At 40.8% G+C, this 19977-nt stretch overlaps 1 long non-coding RNA gene across 1 annotated transcript in view; it reads right to left on the bottom strand.

Moving 5' to 3' along the window:
- Nucleotides 1–667: 667 nt before the first annotated feature.
- LOC116455515 overlaps nt 668–19977 on the bottom strand; it is a 31884-nt gene continuing 12574 nt past the window's right edge. Inside the window, exon 2 of the long non-coding RNA XR_004244413.1 lies at nt 668–1182. This is a non-coding gene — a long non-coding RNA (uncharacterized LOC116455515). The remainder of the gene's footprint in view (nt 1183–19977) is intronic.

Here is a 19977-nt window from a genome sequence, read left to right as displayed (position 1 = left end):
GATAAAACTGGAGTAAGGGATAGAAAACTACCAAAGGCAAAGTCTTTGCCCTGCAGGTAAAGACAAACCAAGTGGTTATTGCCACTGTCATCTCTCAGTGCCACTGGTATTCGGGTTGTTCCTCAAAGGGTGAATTCTAGGTTCCATACATGTCACAAGTTGCACTAGGCTGGCACTTGACAGTTTTGAAATCTCAAGTTCACAGCCCCCTCACCCCTTACATACCCAGGCAAATATCCTTTTCCTTCTAATGCAACAACAGGGTCTTCAGGACAGTAATAGATTATTGAATTTTTTCCCATTGGTAAGTGCAATAGAGGATAGATAGACGGAGCACTGAAGTAAAATGGTCAAAACAAACAGATGATAAAGAAGTTGTATCTAGCAAACAGCTGACTTTAAGGCATGAGTTTGGGACATTCTATGGAGTGTAAGGTGAACATCTATCCTCAATACACCATCAGCATCTAGTCAGCCTGTACTGAAACAAAAATTGTCTGCAATTCCATCACCATGAGGAATGTCATCTACAGTATGAGCATCTTAAATATTTATGTGTTTGATCATTATTGTATAGTCGCATGCATTATTACAGTTACATACACTTGCAAATATTTTTTTAAATAGACACATAAAATTTTAAAAAGTTTTATTAAAATCCCAGTCCTAAAGATGTCTGGACATTTATTACTTCATTTAGTCATTTTAAAGGAAGCATGACAGGCGTTTCAAAGGACCAGGCCTCTATTGCGTAGCTTACAGAAAATGTTTTAACAACAATCCAAAGGTCTAAGACAATAGCTTAAAAAAACGTGATTAAATCCAATCCTGATTAACAAAACAGCTAAGGACAGGCCTAAGTTTCATTTTTAACAGCAAAAAGTTAAGCATGTCCTCGAGTCCCTCACTGGCTGGGGAGCTGAGCCAGGTTAAAGGGCTGAAGGCACTGTTAGCTGCCACATCACGCCTGACCCACATGCCACTCTGCCACCTGGCTTGGTCTCAAAATGCAAGCAAAAGCATTTTCATCTCTCCCCAGCAGACTGTAGCCACACCTGGAGTCTCAGGATCCCACTTGGGAATATGACTGCTCAGGGAAGGGCAGCAGCCCATGTTGTTGTCACAAGGCAGTGCCAAATATACACACACTGCTTTTCTTCAGAAAGCTGTCTTTCTCTGTCTCTGAGAAGTTAAAACAGAACAGAAAAAGTGTTTGTTTAGATGAGTTTGTTGACATGTAGCTATTTGGAATTAAGGCAATATAGATTTTAAATTGTGGTTATTCACTTTGCACATTGGAGTAGAAAAAGCTCATTGCACATATTTCAGATATGGTCAAAACACAGACTCTAACTTAGGTCTAAATCAACTGCTTACTTCGAATCATAAAAGGGTATAAAATATGTATAGATGAGAGGTCAGCAGTAAATTTTTATCTAATTATGAGCCTCTGTCTCTACTAATTACTGCGTTTGCAAGTATAACAGAAAATGGTCTTTTTTCTCTGACTTCCTACTTGATTATAGCAAGATATGATGAAATGATTAATTGCTGCAAAGATTGTACAACTAAGTGCCTGGTTGTTATTTCATAGGTATGAAAATAAATCAGGATTAATTCCATTGATTTCAAACATGGCTATAAAATGTACATGGGTGGCACAAGCACCAGACTTTATATACAGTACATTCAATTTCTATGTAAGTTTAAACTTTGAGAAACTTCGATCTTCAGAGTAGTTTATCTGCCTGAACATACAAATTCCTCCAGAGATCCCAGCAGCAATTACAAACTCCACAAGCACTGAGCTATGAAAAAGTTTGTAAATATCACTAAGTTTTTAAGAAGTTTTTAGAGATTCAAGTATTTGGTGCCAATTGCATCAAAATGAATCAATCAGCCTTCTGGGTAAATAGGCAAAGTTTTTAGGCAGGAATGAAGTAAATATTATATATATATACCTACATATATACCTACATATATATGTGTGTGTGTGTACGCATATATGTGTACATATATATATAAAATATTTTCACTACTTTGCGCTGGTTCTGAGGTCCAGATTTTTTTTTTTTTTCATTTTTCCCCTGTTGTCACCAAAATCAAAAAGAGAATTAAACCCTCTAATTTTCCACAGTACTGCCTCAAAAGTGCCTAACCTGATTTATCTAAAACTTCCTGGAGAACAAAAGTGCTTTTCCCAGGAGGCCATGCACCAGAGAGCAGAGCAGGAATGGAGGAGTTCAAGGAAACGTTTCTAAGTCAAGCTTGTAGTGGAGTGGGAACTTTAGCCAGACATGATGAGGAGTTCTGATGCTTTTTTTTTTTATTGTTGAAAATAAATTTTCATTTCATCAAAATGTGAACTCAGCAAGGAAGCCTGCTGATTTTTTTCTGGAAAGATTTTTTGGACATTTATGTGGGGAAAAGTGGTACAAAAGCAGTTACTGTGTTGCTCTGAACATGTATCTGGGGTAGTGGTTTGGAATAACGTGATAACCAGTAGGTTCTGTCCTTCTTAACTTGTGGAATAAAACCAAACCTTGTTTCCCCACCATTTTTCTGCCTTGTTCATTTAATTATTGAACTTTATAAAATAAAAAACCTTGCCTATCCTTGCATATTGGGCAAAACAGGAGCCAGGTTTGGACTGGGGCTTCTGACCTGTGTTATTTTATAAACAAACACTTCTTTGTTTATTTCTGGCTGTTGCCAACCATCTCTCTGGACACTCCGTGCATGATGAGCTCAATGCAGACTCTGAGTGACTCTGTTGCTGTGGGAGCCACTGGCAAATGGTGGAGCAGAGACTGGAAACATCCCTGAACCAGAGAAACCTACAGGTGCCATTTCATCGCAAGGACTCACTGCAAGGAAAGACTAAGGATGTGACTTCTCTCTTTCAAGGACAGAGATGAAGACTGGAGCTAACCCTGAGGAATTTGCTCTTCTTAAACACTCTGAGCACATAATATTGTGATGGGTGTTGGTTATGCTAGGATTACTGTGGTAATCTCCAGGTATTTAAATGCTTAAACCCCAGCCTGTTCCTGATTTTTCTCTGCCTAGGCATGGACTCTAGAATCTTTTATTGCAGAAAAATCTTATGCAACATTTTCTATCGACCTCCAAGCAGTCCATGCCAGGCAGAAAATCTTTCATTGAGAATACTTTGGCAGATAACTGACTTCAGCCTTGCATGCAGCGGGGCAAACATTGGCAGAGGAGATCTGGGGACAGGTGTGGTTATCCCGGGATTCATAATTTACGTCTGCTGCAGGTTTTAAAACTTCCCTTGCTTCCACTCCCCAGCTATCAGCTACTGTAGTGACTTCAGCTCCCAGCTCCAAATTTAACAAGTTTCTATAATCTGTCTACAGTGAACCGGGGGGTTTTGACTCAACATGAACTTGCAGAATGTGACACAGACAGTTAAACCCAGCCAAGGAGGATTTAGGTTTGTTTTCTCTCCTAGAAAGAAGCTGTAATCCATTCAAAGAATTACCAAGGTATTTTGGAGTCAAGCTAACTCATTTCTGAAGTTCACACAGAGGTAATGTGTTATTAACCTCAGTTGTTCAGTTTTAATCTTCTCTGTCCATGGGAACAAAGTTTGGTTTTGGCTTTGGCTTAAAAAAATTAATCATCTACCATCCTGACAAAACTCAGAAGTGACTGGAGCTGTGTGAAGGAGAGGACAGCAAAGGACATGGGGTGCTATAGTCTGCTGAGGTAAAAAAGAGAAGGATGAACACTATTTTCCAGACCATTTAATGCCACAGGCTGATATATCATGGGTTTACTCAAGTGAGTGGAGGTTGCACATCTTACGAGGAGTGTCTGATCACTTCCACCCTTGGTGCTGGGTGGTTAACCTGCCCTGGGCTGCTTCTAGTTAGGGAAGCAGAGAGGCAGCCCAGAGGGAGAGGAGGCTGCTCAGCTGCACACTCTTTCAGAGATTAACGTAACAGGGTGCCTCCAGCTCTTCACAGATGCCATACTTTAATCCTCTGCTTTATTCAAAGGACATGGGACCATGACAAACTGATAGTGACTGTGGCTAAAGAACTTCTCCAGAAGCCACAAGTTGGCACTTAGCAGCAGTAGCTATAATCCAGGTTTACTAGCCAATTCCTTCTGTTTTGATTTTTTTGCCATGTAAAATGATTCTGCCTGCTCTGCTGCACTGATAGGGAGAAGCAAAGAGGTGACAGAAAACAAGTGGGAAATGCCAGTTGGCACTTACAAAAGTGATATGCTTGGTGTGGAAATGCTGGTGTTTCATGTCATTTAGCAGGCCCCAGGTCAGGCTACAGGATCTTAAAGACCTTTCCATCTAGGAGATATGGATTACTATTTTGCAATTTCTTAACAAATAAACAACAAAAGAACACTTATTTACTTCTCCCAAATAGAGCAAGTGTCACAATCTGAAAGTACTTTCACCAGTTCACCACCCCTCCCTGTGGCAGGAAGGAAAGGGTGGGCAGGGCAGATGTCAACAGGAAAACATCTGTCTCAACACCTGGCAGAGCTACAAGGTAAGGATGTGGGTGGAAGCATGTTCCTGAAGGGGGCCTCAGGTCTCAAAAGCTTGGAAAACAATTCTTATGACTGTACAAGAGTAGTTTGAAAATAACAATGAAATATATTCTTGGTAGAATCTCCATATAATTGCTTGTATCTCTTCTCTCTGTCCTCTTAGCAAGGAGATCCAGATGATGATTTCACTGAAGTCAGCAGATTTCACACTCATTCTTCTGTTTCTTGTGAAGTGGTTTCTGCCTTTGTCTTTCTCTCTCCTTAATTAATTATGCATCATCCAACTGGCCCTTTTGGCATTCCTGATTTTTAATGTTCTTAGATTTATATGGTTTTCAATGATAATCCTTAAAACTAAAGTGTACAGCTATCTATTTAATCCAGTTTTCTGCCTTCCTTCCTTTTCATCTGTGTAATATGATTCTCTCCCATCTTTTTTTCTGCAGGCTTCCAATGCTGAAACAAAGCTAGTCCTATTACTCCGGTCATACATTTTTAATGAATTTTTGTTTCATGCTCGCTATTCCATTTTTTAAAATAGATTTCTATCTTTCTTTCATGTATCATTTTTTATAGAGCTTTCTCACAGGTCTCCCTGCTGAGACTCTTTAACAGTAAGTCTCAGAGAAATAGAAAGACTCACGTCAGCCAGCCAGAGACAAGTTGGATCCAGTGCTCAAATCAGCTGGTCCCACTGGAGTTATTGGGAGCCCGAATGCTCAGTGCTGCATCTTCACCCAGGTTCAGCACAGCATGAAACAGAGCTCCACAGCTTCTTGCTGGAGATAGCTCTGGTGCAGCTCAGAAGAGTCAGAGCGAGCTTGTCTGTGCCCATGGCACACTACACCCCATGGCATTCTTCTCCAAGACAGATTGCTCTAGGAAATGGCTGTCCAGCCACCTCCTGCAGGATTTTTCCAAGCAGCATTGCATAGACTATAACCTTGTCCACTTTTCTGCCTCTGCTAGATGTGGTTATTTTAAGAACATGTCATGCATGCTGCCCTTATACCTTCCAGTCAGGCCTAGTTTATGTGAATTTAGTATTTTGTGTTTGAACTTCTGGCTCCTTGGTTTACCCTTTCCCAAAAAGCCTGCAAGTGCATTTGTTTTCAAAGTCCTTGGATGGAGTCATTTCTCCACTAAGATTCTGTGACCTTTCAATTCTGTACTTGACTGCAATCAAAAAGGTGCAAAGTCTTTAGATTCTGGATATTTCTGCATTTCAGGCAAAATAAGTATCAGTCTTTTTGGCTGAAAGGAAGACTACACTTTGCCAGAGAAGAACTTGATAATAAAGCCTTTTCTTTTTCTTCTTTCCTTGACACTTATGAACTGAAATATTCCGCTGCACAGAGCTGAAATAAATTGGTCAGAAAACTTCAAATGTAACACCTTCATCAGGACCTTTCTTCAGCAGCTAAGCTCAAAACCACTGGTATGCCACTCCTTTTCATTACTCCAGCATAGTACTATCAAATCTAATTTTGGGAGCCCCTCATGGACCATGGTTAGCATATATCACATATCACATCCTGTCTCCAAAGCCATTCTGTCTTTACAGCCTATTCAGATAGCAGGACTTATCCAAGAATTCATATTGAATGGGGTGAGATACCAATCCATGGCTTCGTGTATCATTTCTGTTGGATGTGATGTTCAAAATATTGTCATTGTGAGTAACTTCTCTGCCTCAGAAGACATTTGAAATGACTGGGTATTGTCTAACAAGAAAAAAGGAAAAGAAAGAGAAAAGGTCTACAGATATTCTGCAATACTATACAAGAAAAGCAAGACTCTTCAAATATATAAATATGGATTTTTCCTTGTATATTATTTCACACAAAGTATTTAACTTATAATTTCTTAACTTCACATTTAAGCTACCAAGGCTGTCTTCTTGAGGTGCAATTATACAAAATCAAATGTCAGTAAATACATTTTATGTGCACAACCTGTTTCCTGGAATTCAGGCAAAAATATTAGAAGAACATTCTCATAGTGTTTTTTTTTTTTCTTTTTTTTTAAGAAAACTAAACCTTCTGGAAAATTCTACAAGTACATTGTAAATCCGGCTGTTCTGTTGGCTTCCTCTTACAAATACCACAGCGATAGGGATGACTTTGTACACAATAGCAGCTGATATTTGAATAGCTTGCAAGAGGTTTTACTGTTAGCATCTCAGCCTCAAACACCCGGCAGTATTTTCATTTCCCCCACAAAAAATGTTTAGAAGGAAAATAATTCCAAATTGAGTTGTCTGGAATTATTTTTGGCCTGAACTTGAATCACCTTTGGCTTTAAACTTGCCTTTCATTTTGGCACTTGAACTTTGCTCAAGGAGACGGGGAAGAGCACCGGCACAGTGCCACGTTTCAGAACAAAATACCCATTTTACATTACATTCCCACTGCCTGTATCTAATTGCATGTGAATATCTGACAGGAAATGGAACAGGATACTCAGCATTCAATGCTTTTAGGAAACAGATAATCAGTAAATTGGTCTTTGCTATAGTTAAAGGAACAATTGTTTTACTGGACTGACCAAAACTGAGTTACACCAGGGAGGCCAAAGAATACTGACCATCTGTACTCCACTGGGTGAAAATGGGATAATTCTTTCTCTTTTTTTTTCTTTTCAGTTTTTGCTGCATTTCTTTTCCTAGTCTGGTGCTCTCTCCTTGTAGGTGCATGACTGGTAAGAAAAAATAATTTAACTTCAAGTGCTGTTAAGATAATTAGCTGTCACATACAGGCTTTGCTTTTTCCCCAGCCAGGACAATGTCATTTTTAACAAATTTTCGTGGCTGGCCCTGCATTACAGAAATGAGCTGTGTTCGTAATGATCATTTTCCGGCCTTTGAGATAGAAAATGGCTTTGCATTTTTTGAGCATTTTGAGACAGTGATCTATTTATGTACTGGTAATCAAGTGGTTCAAAGATGTGAGAAACCTTTTTCTTTTTTTTTTCCCATATTTCCCTGATAAAGAAATGAAGGGAAAGAATGCTTTTGAAAAAGAAGATTTCCAAGCAGACACTCATACCCTCCACCTACTGGCAACAGTAAACAATTTTCCTATGATAGTTTCCCCTAAGCAACTTTCTTCTAGACTATTCCAGGGTGTTTGGTGATCCCACATTTGACTACAAGGGTCCTTTTCATATGGGCAGTTTCAACCATTGCTCAGTTTGAAGGAACCTAAAAGGTTGTGGTTTGTGGCTGGGTTCTCATAGGTCCATGACTGACCCACTTGATCTTTCCTTTCCCATTTCACTAGAAATCATCTCAATGATTTCTAGTTCAGTAAATTGCATAAATTACTGAAGTGGTTTTTTTTGTTTTTTCTTGTCTTTGCAGGGATCAGGAAGAAGAAGCACATCACCTGGGTGGTAATTTTCCTTGTCTTTATTACACATGATCTGTAAGTGGTCCAGTTATCACTGGAGTGGGTATGGTTTGTGTACCTACCATGAATCCAGCCTAGGAACTGTAGTGCTGTTTTCTCTAAGAGTCATCAGAACTTGTCATTTTGCCTAGTGTGGTTTTGTTAGTGTTCATGACATTAAAATATAAAACACCTATTAAGGAGATAAACTCTAATTAGAGCAAAAACTCCAATGAAACAATTTGTATCTAATTGAATGTTGAAACTTGGTAGGTAAAATCAGATGAGCCCAGGGGACAATTTGAGTAGCTTCTGCAGTTCTAAATCATTTCCCTTATAATAAGAAAAGGAAACAGTGAGGAAGCATATGAAATCTAACAAATACATATGACTTTAAATAAAGCTTATGGGCAGCAAGATTATGTTTTACTTTGTACATTCCTTCCTGAAAGAAATAAAATATTTATATTAGAAAGTAGAGGTGTAATTTAGATTAAACCATTTGAAGACTGATATTCCAGATGACAATGAATTTAGTGGCACTTTATGGTTTTCAGAATCTGTAACAGTAGGATAGTGAAGGACTTCATTAAAATTTACAATGCTCCTGCCAGGTATTGCTATTAGAGACCACTAAAAGGAAGGTGACTTGCCCAAGGTAGTCCTACATTGAAATCATAACTCAAAAAGCTCAGAAGTCTGAGTTTTATTCCCTGGTCTAACCATAAACCCTGAACTATGTCAGCCTGGTCCCTCACCCAGGGGTCTGGCAATGGTGGGAGGGCTGCACATCCCAGTGTTTATGGGGGCAATCACACCTTGTTGCTGTTTCTGTCTTCAGCCAATTTGGTGTGTCTGTTTGCTTCTTAAACACCATCTCAGCTGGAGATGAGCTAATTTTTGTGGATTTTGCATGGACAACATCAAGTTCAGTACTCCCTGTCTGATAGATGACTCTGTGGCAGCTAAGAGACAGTGCTGCTGCACAGAGTGAGAACATTGGCTTTTTCTAGTAGGAGCAGCCAACATGAGCAGCTCTGAAAAATGACACAGATGTCCATTTGTTTTTTAAAGACACATTAATCTTTCAGAAAAGTGTTTCTGAAGTTGTATTTGGACTTGGCTTTTGTTAATGTCCCATATTGCTAATTGATTTTTCTGACCTTCCCAGCCCATATGAAAACAGGGCGGCTGGGGCTGCTGAGGGAAAGCTCTGTTTGCTACCACAAGAGCCACATGGCCGGCAGCCAGCAGCACAATTACACCACGTGCCTGGAATGATAACTGAGCTATTGCTCCCCTCTTTACTTTTAACCTTGTTATTAGCACTGATGCAGCCTCGGCGTGGCAGATTGGCAGACAAGGTAGGCCACAATGACTTTTTATGACGACGCTGCATAGAAGGTCCTCAGAAGGCACCACAGTGAGAGTCCACTTGGGTGCACCCAAGGATGAAATAAGATAAATAGTTCTTATTAATTATTATTATTGTTGCTGCTACTGCTGTTACTGCAGCTACTACTGTTACTCCTTGATGCATTCAAGAAGGATCTGGGAGGTGCCAGAGATGATAGTTTCTACTAAGCAGAGAGCAGGATGGACAAAAACATCATGTCCCAGGAGAAAGATCTACCATTTTTCATTCCTTCCATCCCCTTTGTACAGCTTGTACAGCCTCTCTCGTGGCTCTGTTCCAGTTTTTTGCCTTCTCTCATCTGCAGTTTTCTGTAGCCTGACCTCCACACGTCATCACAGGGGCTGTGAACCTCCCGGGGAGCCTGCAGACAGTTTCAGAAGTTGGATGTGCAACAAGGAATGAAGTCCTAAGCTGAAAAACTAAATCATAAGTGGGCCACCAATAAAGAATTTGGCAGGAACTGTCCTTCAGAATTAGGCCCTTTGGAGATCTATGGTGTTCAAGTCTGTATAGCACATAATGAGAGACAGTCCTTTTCCTTGAAAAAAATTTACAGGCAAAGTTCCAGAGAGGAGACCAAAGAATGGGAGGTACATGCTGAGAAATAATAAAGAAGGACACAAAATGAGTTTCTTTGAGGGAGATAAAACTTTGCTTTAAGATTAGAAATGAGGCAGAGGGGGTAAACAGTGGTAAGAGTGCAAAGCATTTAGTATAGATCTAGACTGAATTAGGATTTCACATTATAGTATTCCTAATTTTCAGACCACGTTTTTTCTTGGGTTTTTTTTTAGTTTACTTTGGTTTGTTGTTTGGCTTTTTGGGGTTTTTTTGGGTGCTTTTGTTGGGGTGGGGCTTTTTTGATTTTGTGTGTGTTCTTTGGGTTTTGGGTTTGTTTTGGTTTTTTGTGTAGAAGCCCCAGATCTGTTCCTTTTTAAATTGTACTTCTCTTTAGGCAGAATATTTTGCCATTTAGGTAATGAGTTGGGTTTTTTTCAGTAAATTCCCAAGATTTTCTCTATCTTTAGGCTTAACACGTAAAAAATACTTCTACATTACTTTAGTATTTCTATTCTCATTGCTGGATCCTTTTATCAATATTTTACATGTTTTACACACATCTCATGGGTACCATGCTGGTACTTTTTAGGCCCAAATTTAACATAAGAATTCAGTCTAAATTTAAGAATAAAATAACTTAATAACAATACACTCAGCACCAACTGAAAACAAAGCCTCTGAAGCAACATGAGGCATAACAATATAATGATCCATCACTTGTTGTCCTTTGCTTTTTTCCTGTTCTGCTTTCCACAATTAAATACTAATGGTCATGAAGAGATTCTCTGGGGCTTTTTCACAATGTAATTTTTCTCAAAAGCAACTACAGTTGCTCATGCACTATTGTTCAAAACATACAAATAATGTTTCATACATACACCTAATGTTTCAAAAGTAGAATTTTACTGCCAGTTGGATCCTGTTTAATGCGCTCTTTACCAATTAAAGCTTGAGAGAAGCCAGGGAAGAGATGTTTATAGATATGCACTGCACTGTAGGGGTGGATTCAGACACAAACTTCATAGGGGCTGTGCAGCATCACTGCCTCTCCTGTCTGACTGAGCACTGCGCTTATCACTGCTGATGGAAAGATTAGATCCCATTAAACTGCCACATTTTCTTCTTTTTATTCCCCCTCCACCAGGAATTTATCCAGCAGCAGTCTAGGGACCAAAATATGACACGTGGTTCACATGCAGGGCAGCTCTGCTTTTGTACTGGGACTCAGAGCAGTTCCTACAAGGACATGATCTCCCAGTGTCATCCTGACTCCTTCTCTCTTAGTCTCAGCTCTGCTCAGCTTCAGAAGCTGCAAATTTACACCCACAAGTGAGACAGGAGCTGAGTAAGGATAGCTGATTTGTCCACTCCCATTGGAAAAAAGGGAAATCAATATCGAAAATACATACAATAAATAAAATGCCAGTGCCAATTAATAAAGGAGAATGAATAGTTTTCAGTTGTCCACATAGGGCAGCACTGGTTTAGTGACAATTTTTTCTTCTTTAAATAATCAAAATCATTGTTGATATTTCTGGATGGGATGTGAAGGAAAATTCATGGGTTTCAATACAGAGAAAAAGAGGAAAATCAACATTCTTATGGGCCCAGTCTGGCATAAAACACATAACTCAGCTTAGTATAAGAACAAGAGTTCAAGTTCAGACCAACACTCTGTGCTTTGCTCATCACTGCTGCTCTCTCAAAGCCACAGCCTGACATCTCTCCTGCAAGACTGCCAACCTCAACATTTTATTACATCTCACATTATTGTATTTTTTTCTTAAAAATCCTGCTCCTGAAAACATGCATTACACAAGAATCTCAGCTTTCTCTTGAAGAAAATGAAGTTTCCAGACCTCACTGCTGCAGGACAAGGCTTGGAAAACATGAATCTTCAGTCATATATAAAAGCCTCAGAAACCAGATGGAAACTCAAATGCATACAACGATCCCTCTGTCTTTTTCTTCTTTTTTTTTAACACCATGTAGTGTTTAGTTTGAAAATCCATTACTTACTTCTTTTCCTTCTGTGAGATAAGAATTAGGAGAAAGCAAAGCAGGCAGCTTCTGCCAAAGGCTCCAGGACAGACCATGGCTCCTGGCTGCAGAGTAGAGCACGTTCTTCACTTCTGGTCCTGTCCTGACTGGGCCAAGGGCTACGGCATGAGCAATCTCCTGCTTGATCTGGGCAAAGGCTTCTTGCTGTTCAGGGCCCCAGTGGAAATTGTTCTTTTTAAACTGTCACAAAATTCTTCTGATACCTGAATCACGATTTCTGAGTGCCCAAGATTGGCACTCCAGCTTCCCAAGATAGGAAGGTTTGCCAGAGAGAAGCCCAACAGTTCTCAGTGAGAAGCAAAATGAACAAAGCATCACCCCTGAGCTGTGCAGAGCTTCAGTCCACAGGGATGAATCCATCCATGCTTGGGATCCAATTGTCAGCCTGTGTCTGCTCAGGGCTCCAGGCTGCCTTCCCCTTAATTGTCCAACTGCATGAGCTGGGCAGGAAGATGGTAAATATTTAACAAATGCACCTGAGTCAGGAGCCAAAGCAATGCAATCATTAAAGACAAGGAAGAGCTCTCTTCAGGATGTAAATCCAAGGACTGTCTGCAGATATTTCCATTATCTGCTGAGGAAACCTTCTGATGACCATGACCCTAATCTAGGCAAATTAATTAAGTGCCTAAATTCAAATTGGATGAATCCAGGCTGAATCCTCATGTCTTCAACCGCTTCCTCTTCCAAAAGAGATCTTTACTGCAATCATGGAGTGATTCTGCAGCTAAGAGAAAACTCTAAGTGGCTACCTGAGCCTACTCACAGGAGAGTGAAGGTAATCCCCTTCCACTCCTACATATCTCATTTTTCAAAGTATGTCACATGGATTAAAATTCATGTCTTGCACCTGCAGGAAATTTTGGCGTCATGCAAAAAAAAAGTCAATAGATTCCTCCAGGTGTGCATTAACAAATGCATGGGGAAATTTATATACAGGGCTTCATACACATGTGCCTTTAAAAAGAGTCCATTTATTCGGGTGTTTCAAGGCACAAGCTGTGGTGGTGGTTTGAGGGGTTTGCGCCCCTCGCAGCAAGAAGCAGAATCTTTAACTTAGAGTGCACTAAGATAGCAGGAATATACTTTCTGCTGCTCTCCATGAAAATCTCTAAGATATCTCCTTTTGCACACACTCCTCAGAGCTGCTGAGTCAGCTGGGTTCAGCAGTGGGTCCTTCCACAAAGGCCAAGCCCTGGGCAGCATATGCAGGGATTGACCAAACCATAATCTCCAGTTTCACCCCAGATATTTATGGTTCCAAAGACTGGAAACAAGAACCACACATCTCTCCATGCCCAAGTGTCAGGGAGGAGAAGGTGTGGGAGTTGAGAGGAAAAGAGGTTGCAGAAGCCACGGGGATGATTAGGAGGAGGAGAGTGGTGTGATCACAGGCAGAGGGAAATGCATAGATGTAAACAAACAAAACCCGAGAAGCTGAACAGAAGCAAAAGGCTTCCCAAAGCCTGAAGTTTGGAAATACCAGAACTAAAGTTGCTAGGACAACCATAATTGGTCCCACTGTGTATAAGCTTTAATTAGACAACCACAAACTATTTTTTCCACGAGGCCTAAAGATCATTTCCAGTGCTGGGACTGGGCGTGGTGCTGGGCACAAAGGCTGATGCTCCAGCAGTCCCACTCATAGTTAGGGGACAGCTGCAGGGAAAACAGAACAGAGCTGGACAAGCAGCAACAAAGATGCTTTCCCTGTAGTGGAAAGCACAACCACAGATCCAGCAAAGCAGAGCTTGTCCCTTGCCCTCTGACATCATGTAGGAAATCACTGTTTCCCGTATTTTCACAGCTGGTCATTAACTGGGGACTTCTTTGGATATCTGGCTTAATGAAAGTGTTCAGTGCCAGGTTGCTTGGGGCAACTGGGTTACTGGGTGGCATCCATGCCCATGGCAGGAGGGTTTGAAGGATGATCTTTATGGTTTCTTCCAACCCAAACTATTTTATTACTCCATAACTAATGCTCACAGGTCTTGAGAGGAACACTCTCACTTGAAGCCAGCAGGTACTTCACCATGGGGCAACCTGACACATGAGGTGGATCCTCCCCAAGCACCCTGCTCCATGTCACAGCAGGCTTTGGACAATTATGTCCTTCTAGTAAACCCTCATAGAAGCACCAGAGGAAAGTAGTATTTTGAAGTCACATGAAAGCTGGATGCGCACGTTCAGTACTGAGGTCACAAACTGCTCAGAGCAGACAAGAAAGCTGCTGGGGCTCAGCACAGAATCAGCAAACAGAGGTGTTTGAGAAGAGGCTGCACAGCTACCTTCAGCATCAACATCTCCTTTCCTCGTGTGAGCACCACCCAGCATTTCTGTAATACTGCAGTCATGAATATAACATTAGCACCAGCTACGTCAGGCTACATTACACTGTTCCCCATGCCGCTGCTGCTGTGCCTAAAGAGCCAAGAGCCACTGAGTGACCTTACAGAGGTCATTATCCTGGGCCCCTGCACCTCCTCACTTCATATTTTGTCTCTCTTTTTATTAGACTGGTGGCTTTTAATTCAGAACTTATCTTTACTGCCCTTTCACACAATGAAACACGATTTTAGTCTGTTTTTTCAAGCACTCTCATAATCTAAAGAAAACCATCTAAAGTACTGCCAGGTACTGTCTTTACTGTATCACTGCTGTTACAATGGTATCAGTACCACCATTTCAATATTTCTGTTCATCTCCAGCACTAAAGGAGAACTCTGGATGCACACAAGCATTTGTGAAGCTGTTTTTGCTGACCGAGAGAGGAGTGTGTTATTTTGGACCTTCCTTTTGAACATCAACACAAACTGAAATGAAGGAGAACCAGAAAGGAAGTAAGTGGCTCACACAGTAATATTGCTTTTGAGAAGAAATGACTCAGCTGTTTTCTGCTTAAATACAAACACATACACAAAAACATCCCTGCCACATTATGCAGAAATCACCCTTATTTCAGCTGGAAAAATAAAGAGCCACTGAAGCATGATGAAAGCAGCCGGACCCAGCCAGCTCCTGTGCCAAATGCCCCACGCTGCCCTCCCCCTCTGCTCTGCTCTTCTGCTCCTCAAATCTGACCAGAAGAAAAGGGTTTTGAAAACCAGAAGGAGAGGGGGATCATTCCTGGCCTGAAATCAGACTTTTGCTGCCAAGTTTCAGCCCAGAAGCAATTTCTTACAGCTGAGTTATAAAAATCTGGGCAGAAAAAGTCTGGGAAACAGAGAAGGGAGGTAGACAGAGGGAATTTTGATGGAAAGGCAGGCATGACCTTCTCTTCAGCAAAGCAAGGGGGTGATGCTTCCAGGGGTGAGAGGTCTTGCTTTAAGGCAAAAAGATGAAACACCATCCGACAACAATAAGAAAATTTGAGATACTTTCTTTCTTACTTCCTTTTATATATTATATATTTATTTCATTTCAGGCCATTCTTGGTCATTTATCTGAGTTGTTTTAAAGTACCTGTCAGTTGAACCACTGAGTCATATAATCAGATATTGTCATTTTAATGGTGACAATATTTCTTGAACTGTGTTTTTCGGTCTGTGTTTTACCTTTGGCAATTATTGAAGACACTCCCAGAAGTTCAACAAGACCAAGGCCAGTAGATATCAATTATAGTTTATCTGCATAAAAAATGCTTCTTAAAAATAATTTTCTGTGTTTGCAAAGGTTCTCTATTAAATGCTAAAAAGCTGGACTTGTCTGACTTTAGACCAGTGGCTCGAATACCAGGAATTAATAATTTTGTGACTATTTAAACATGAGACTGTGGTTGAAACTCATTCATTCTGATGCAAGTATATGTACAAACAGTGAAGAGGAAAAATGGCTATAGATACAGGGGAATTGCAAAGTGACTTGCCAAGTATCACACATAGGATTTTGGCAAATGGAGGAGGACCTGTGTCTCATCACAGAATCCAGAGTTGTGCAGTTTTTATCACTGCTCTGACCTCAGAAGAGTGTTTCCCACCCTTGTTAATTTATGGGTGTACTGTTCATTTGGAAACAAAATGCAAAGCATACAAAGAAAAATATTCACAGAAAGTTTGTTGCAGTGTTGCCACAATATTTTTTATTTCCAAAAGAATAAAAAATAGATGAAATGTTAAACATTCATTTGTTACTTTTATATTGCTCCTGTTTTGCTTTCTTGCATGTTTAAGGGTTTCTGTGTAGGAGGATTTTGGATGGGTGGGAACAGGGTTTTCAACATTTGAGGAAACACCTCCAGATACTCTGCACCAGTCAACCTTGTAAATGGGTTTTGCTCCAGAATAAACTGCCTCTTAGTGAGCTTGAGGTTGATCCATGGTGTCTATGCTGGTATGCCCTCAACATGACCTTCAGAAAACACCACAGTACAGGAAAATAGGAATTCTGTCTTCAAGCCATTTACGTCTTTGGTCTTGTGGGTTACACTACTGAGCATAAAAGCATCTGTAATTTAGGGAGAGGTTTACCAGAGATCAGCCACCAGAAGTCACTGGACAGTCAGTGATAATATCAGCTGTGAGGCAGATCTGATTTTGTTGAGAATGCAGATTTCTAGTTACTGATGATCTTGACATGTTGATAAGTAGCATCGTATGAGCATAGGACAAGGGCTTGTACTTTGCACCTTATATACATCTGCACTGGGGCTCGAGGCACCAGGAGCACCAATATTAAAGATAAACTGTGTCTTGGCTGGTTGAACAGCTAATTTCTATTCTGTTTTGACAATGCTGTGAGGAGATTTTAGTGTCCCTGGGTCAGTTTGGGGAGCTACTTGCAGAAGGGAACTTGCAGTCCTGGACTTTAAGGAAGCAGTGACTACGCCATAACCTACGGAAAAGATCAGTTCAGCTGATGCTCAGGAATCATCCTGCTCCTCTGATGATAGTTGCTCATGTCCACGGTCATGTGAGAGCCACTGACTGAGGGTGTGAGTAAGAAATGTAAAGGAAATGCTCACCTTGCAGTCACTGGGTTTACAAATCATGAAAATATGTCTCCCTCATCTAGACTTGACATATTTTTGTAAAAGACTCTTCAGTGCACTCTTCTGCACAGCAGACACTGGTGTAGCTGATTTCTTTTATACTCTCTAAAAATAGTTCATGGATTTGTATCTTCTGCTCTGTGTCAGAATTAGGAATGGGGCCAAACCATATCCAATTACCAAGTTACCATTGATGCTGGAAAATATGAAAAAATAAAATCCAAATCTATCCTTGGATTTCATTTTATTACACAGTTTTGCCAAACCACATTTACATAGCTCAGAATTTGAAAAAGAAATAAGTCTAAAAGTTTGAAGAATTTTCAGAACTGAAGTCCCATTTTTGTATACCACTTCAGCCAGATCTTCAAATGCAGGGAAGTAAGCAACTCCCACTGAAGTCATTTGAAGGCAGTTGGGTTTTGAATGTCTCAGCTATTTAAAAACTCTGAACTTCAAATATACTAGATCTTACATCTCATCCAAAGTCAAAAATTGGGCTTGTAAGTGACTTGTCCTGTCTGAAAAAATTTAACTGGCATCATCCTGCTGTGAACAAGACTGGGGATTTGATATAAAATCATGTGTCTCACATTTTTTCCATTGGAAAACTGAAAATAAAGCCCCTCTGACTGTTTTATTTATAGCTAAGATGCTTAAACTATCTTCTATGCAGTTTCATGTTCATATCACAGCCAGCGTAAGCTGGTCTCCATCCTGGACAGAGGCTCCAGACTGGACACCTCAGTGAGTTCTGGAGACTTGTATTGTGACTGCTTGCAACTCAGATTCTCCATGTTTACCTCTTTTTGAGGTTTGGTGCCAGTTTCACATGCAAAATATCCAATCCAAGGTGCTGGTTTGACTTTGCAGCTGTGTCTCAGCTCTGTAGAAAGTCAGAAGCTGCACCCTAAACCAAACTCAAAATGTAGTTAAAAGTGAAATGTTGTGCAGAAGGCTAACAGAAATGCTTCTGTCTGCTCTTAGATTATTCAGACAAAAATAATTTTTAGGTTATCTGGCCACTTCCCAGCCTTTCCTAAATGGAAAACTCAGTCAGCCCTAACTCCACTCCTTTTAGATGTTTGTCGCCGAGTTGAAATCGACTGGAAAGATGCAGGACCAGGGACTGTCTGCCAGGAGGCAGGGTTTTTATCCCACTCCTATGCATAAAGCTATAAATCATATTCTGCCATCAGATCATTATATTTCTTCTGTTTCTTATAAACACAGCAGCAGCATCAAATGAAAGACGAGCCTTCCAAGGCTGTTGGATTTCCTTGTATGTACTGTAGAAGGCAACATTTGCAGACATATGGCATGCAGGCTACTCTTAGAGAAGCCTTTTGAAAACTGAACTTGTACATTTTTGAGTCCAATAATTGTAGGTGGTCTGGGTTACTAACCCTAAATCACTTCAGTGGTAACTATTTCTCCTAGTTCTACACATCAGTCTGCATGACATTAGGTTTGAGGGGGTTTTATTAAATACAAATCTCAAACATAATCCCCTGAAATGAGCTATAAAATATTATCTTCTGGATGCATGGCTCTTTTTTTTATTATAATTGCTTATTTGGTTACAACACCCAGGAGTGTGTGGGTCAAGCACACACCACTGGCAGTGCTCTGGTGAACAATCTGGATCTACTCTCATTCCTTCACCAACTCGTATTTCTTCCTGATTTTTGCCTCTCACTTTGCCACAAAAGTATTATAAGGATAATGACAAAAATTTTTCAGGACTTCAGTTGTTATGAGAGAGGAAGACCATGGAAGTACCTCAAATATTTTGTTAGTTTTGCTCTTTTGACTTACATTTATCCCCCTATCTACAGAGAGAGAGAGAGAGAGAGAGAGAAGTGGAGGTCCATATGTATATATTCGTATACATAGATAAATACACACACCATAAATTATTTTTTTAATTATTTTTATGTGATTGATTATTGAGGTACCGTTTTCTATGCAGGAACTGTGCTGCATAGGCCTTTTTGGAAACTGCATATTCCGGGCATGGCCATGGCAAAGAACAAAGGAAGAACGGCTTTAGTTTTCTCTGGTACAGGGATCTGCATGGGTACAAGCCCAGAGACTTGAAAGGGTGATGAGGATTGTTGTGGCAGGCAAGCGAGTGTGAAAAGCTCTGTGAAAAGACAAAGAGGCGGGACCTAGCCACGTGGGACCTTGTGTGAGAGGACAGCAACATCGTCCTGACAGCAAGCACATCCAAAAATCCTCCTATGAACTCTCAAAAGCTTTGCTGCTCGCACGCTCTGCTCCCGGGTTCTCCAAGCTCTGCTCCTGGATGCTCCAAGCCTGCTGTGAGCAGTGCAAGCGCTGAACCCAAGCTCAGAGGTCCCCACTTGCAGGTTTGGGGACGAGACACCCTAAACCACACCTGTAACTGCACATCACATGTACTCAGAGTAATTTCTCTCAGCTTTTGGAGAACAACCCGGGCCTGCTCTGCAGAGCAGGGTGGCCACATTCAAACCACCTTGGGGGAAGGACCCTTTTCACCTGCTGTTCCCCAGATCATGCCCAGGGGAGTTTTAAGAGACAGACCACTTGAGCCAAGCCATAACGGTGATGGGGGTTGGTATTTTTACAGCATGAATGATCAGGTTCCTGAACTGTTTCCTGACACCATTTAAGCTATTGGTATGAATACAGCCCTTCACCTTGCCCAGTCACAGCGAGGCATGCAGTCAGGAGCAGCTCACCCCTGCCAGAACCCCTCCCTGTGATCCCCTGCCTCAGCGTATGGCAGCTGTGACCCATCTACAGCGACACTGCTCCTAGGACATCCTTTGTGCTGAGCATGCAGCAGTTTTAATCACACTGTGCAACCTTTAACATGATTGCATTCATATTTATTGCTGCACTGACACAGACAGTTCAGCTACTCTGCTGATGGATACCCTCATACATTAGCTCAGTTAGAAACCTGATTTCCTGCCTCTAAGTGAACTGAGAGATGCTCTAGACGCTGATACAAATGTCTTATAATCCAGCTA

Source organism: Corvus moneduloides, chromosome 1, assembly GCF_009650955.1.
Source record: "Corvus moneduloides isolate bCorMon1 chromosome 1, bCorMon1.pri, whole genome shotgun sequence".
Taxonomy (NCBI): Eukaryota; Metazoa; Chordata; class Aves; order Passeriformes; family Corvidae; genus Corvus; species Corvus moneduloides.
The sequence above is the reverse complement of the archived record's forward strand: the minus strand, read 5'-3'. Positions and strand labels throughout refer to the sequence as shown.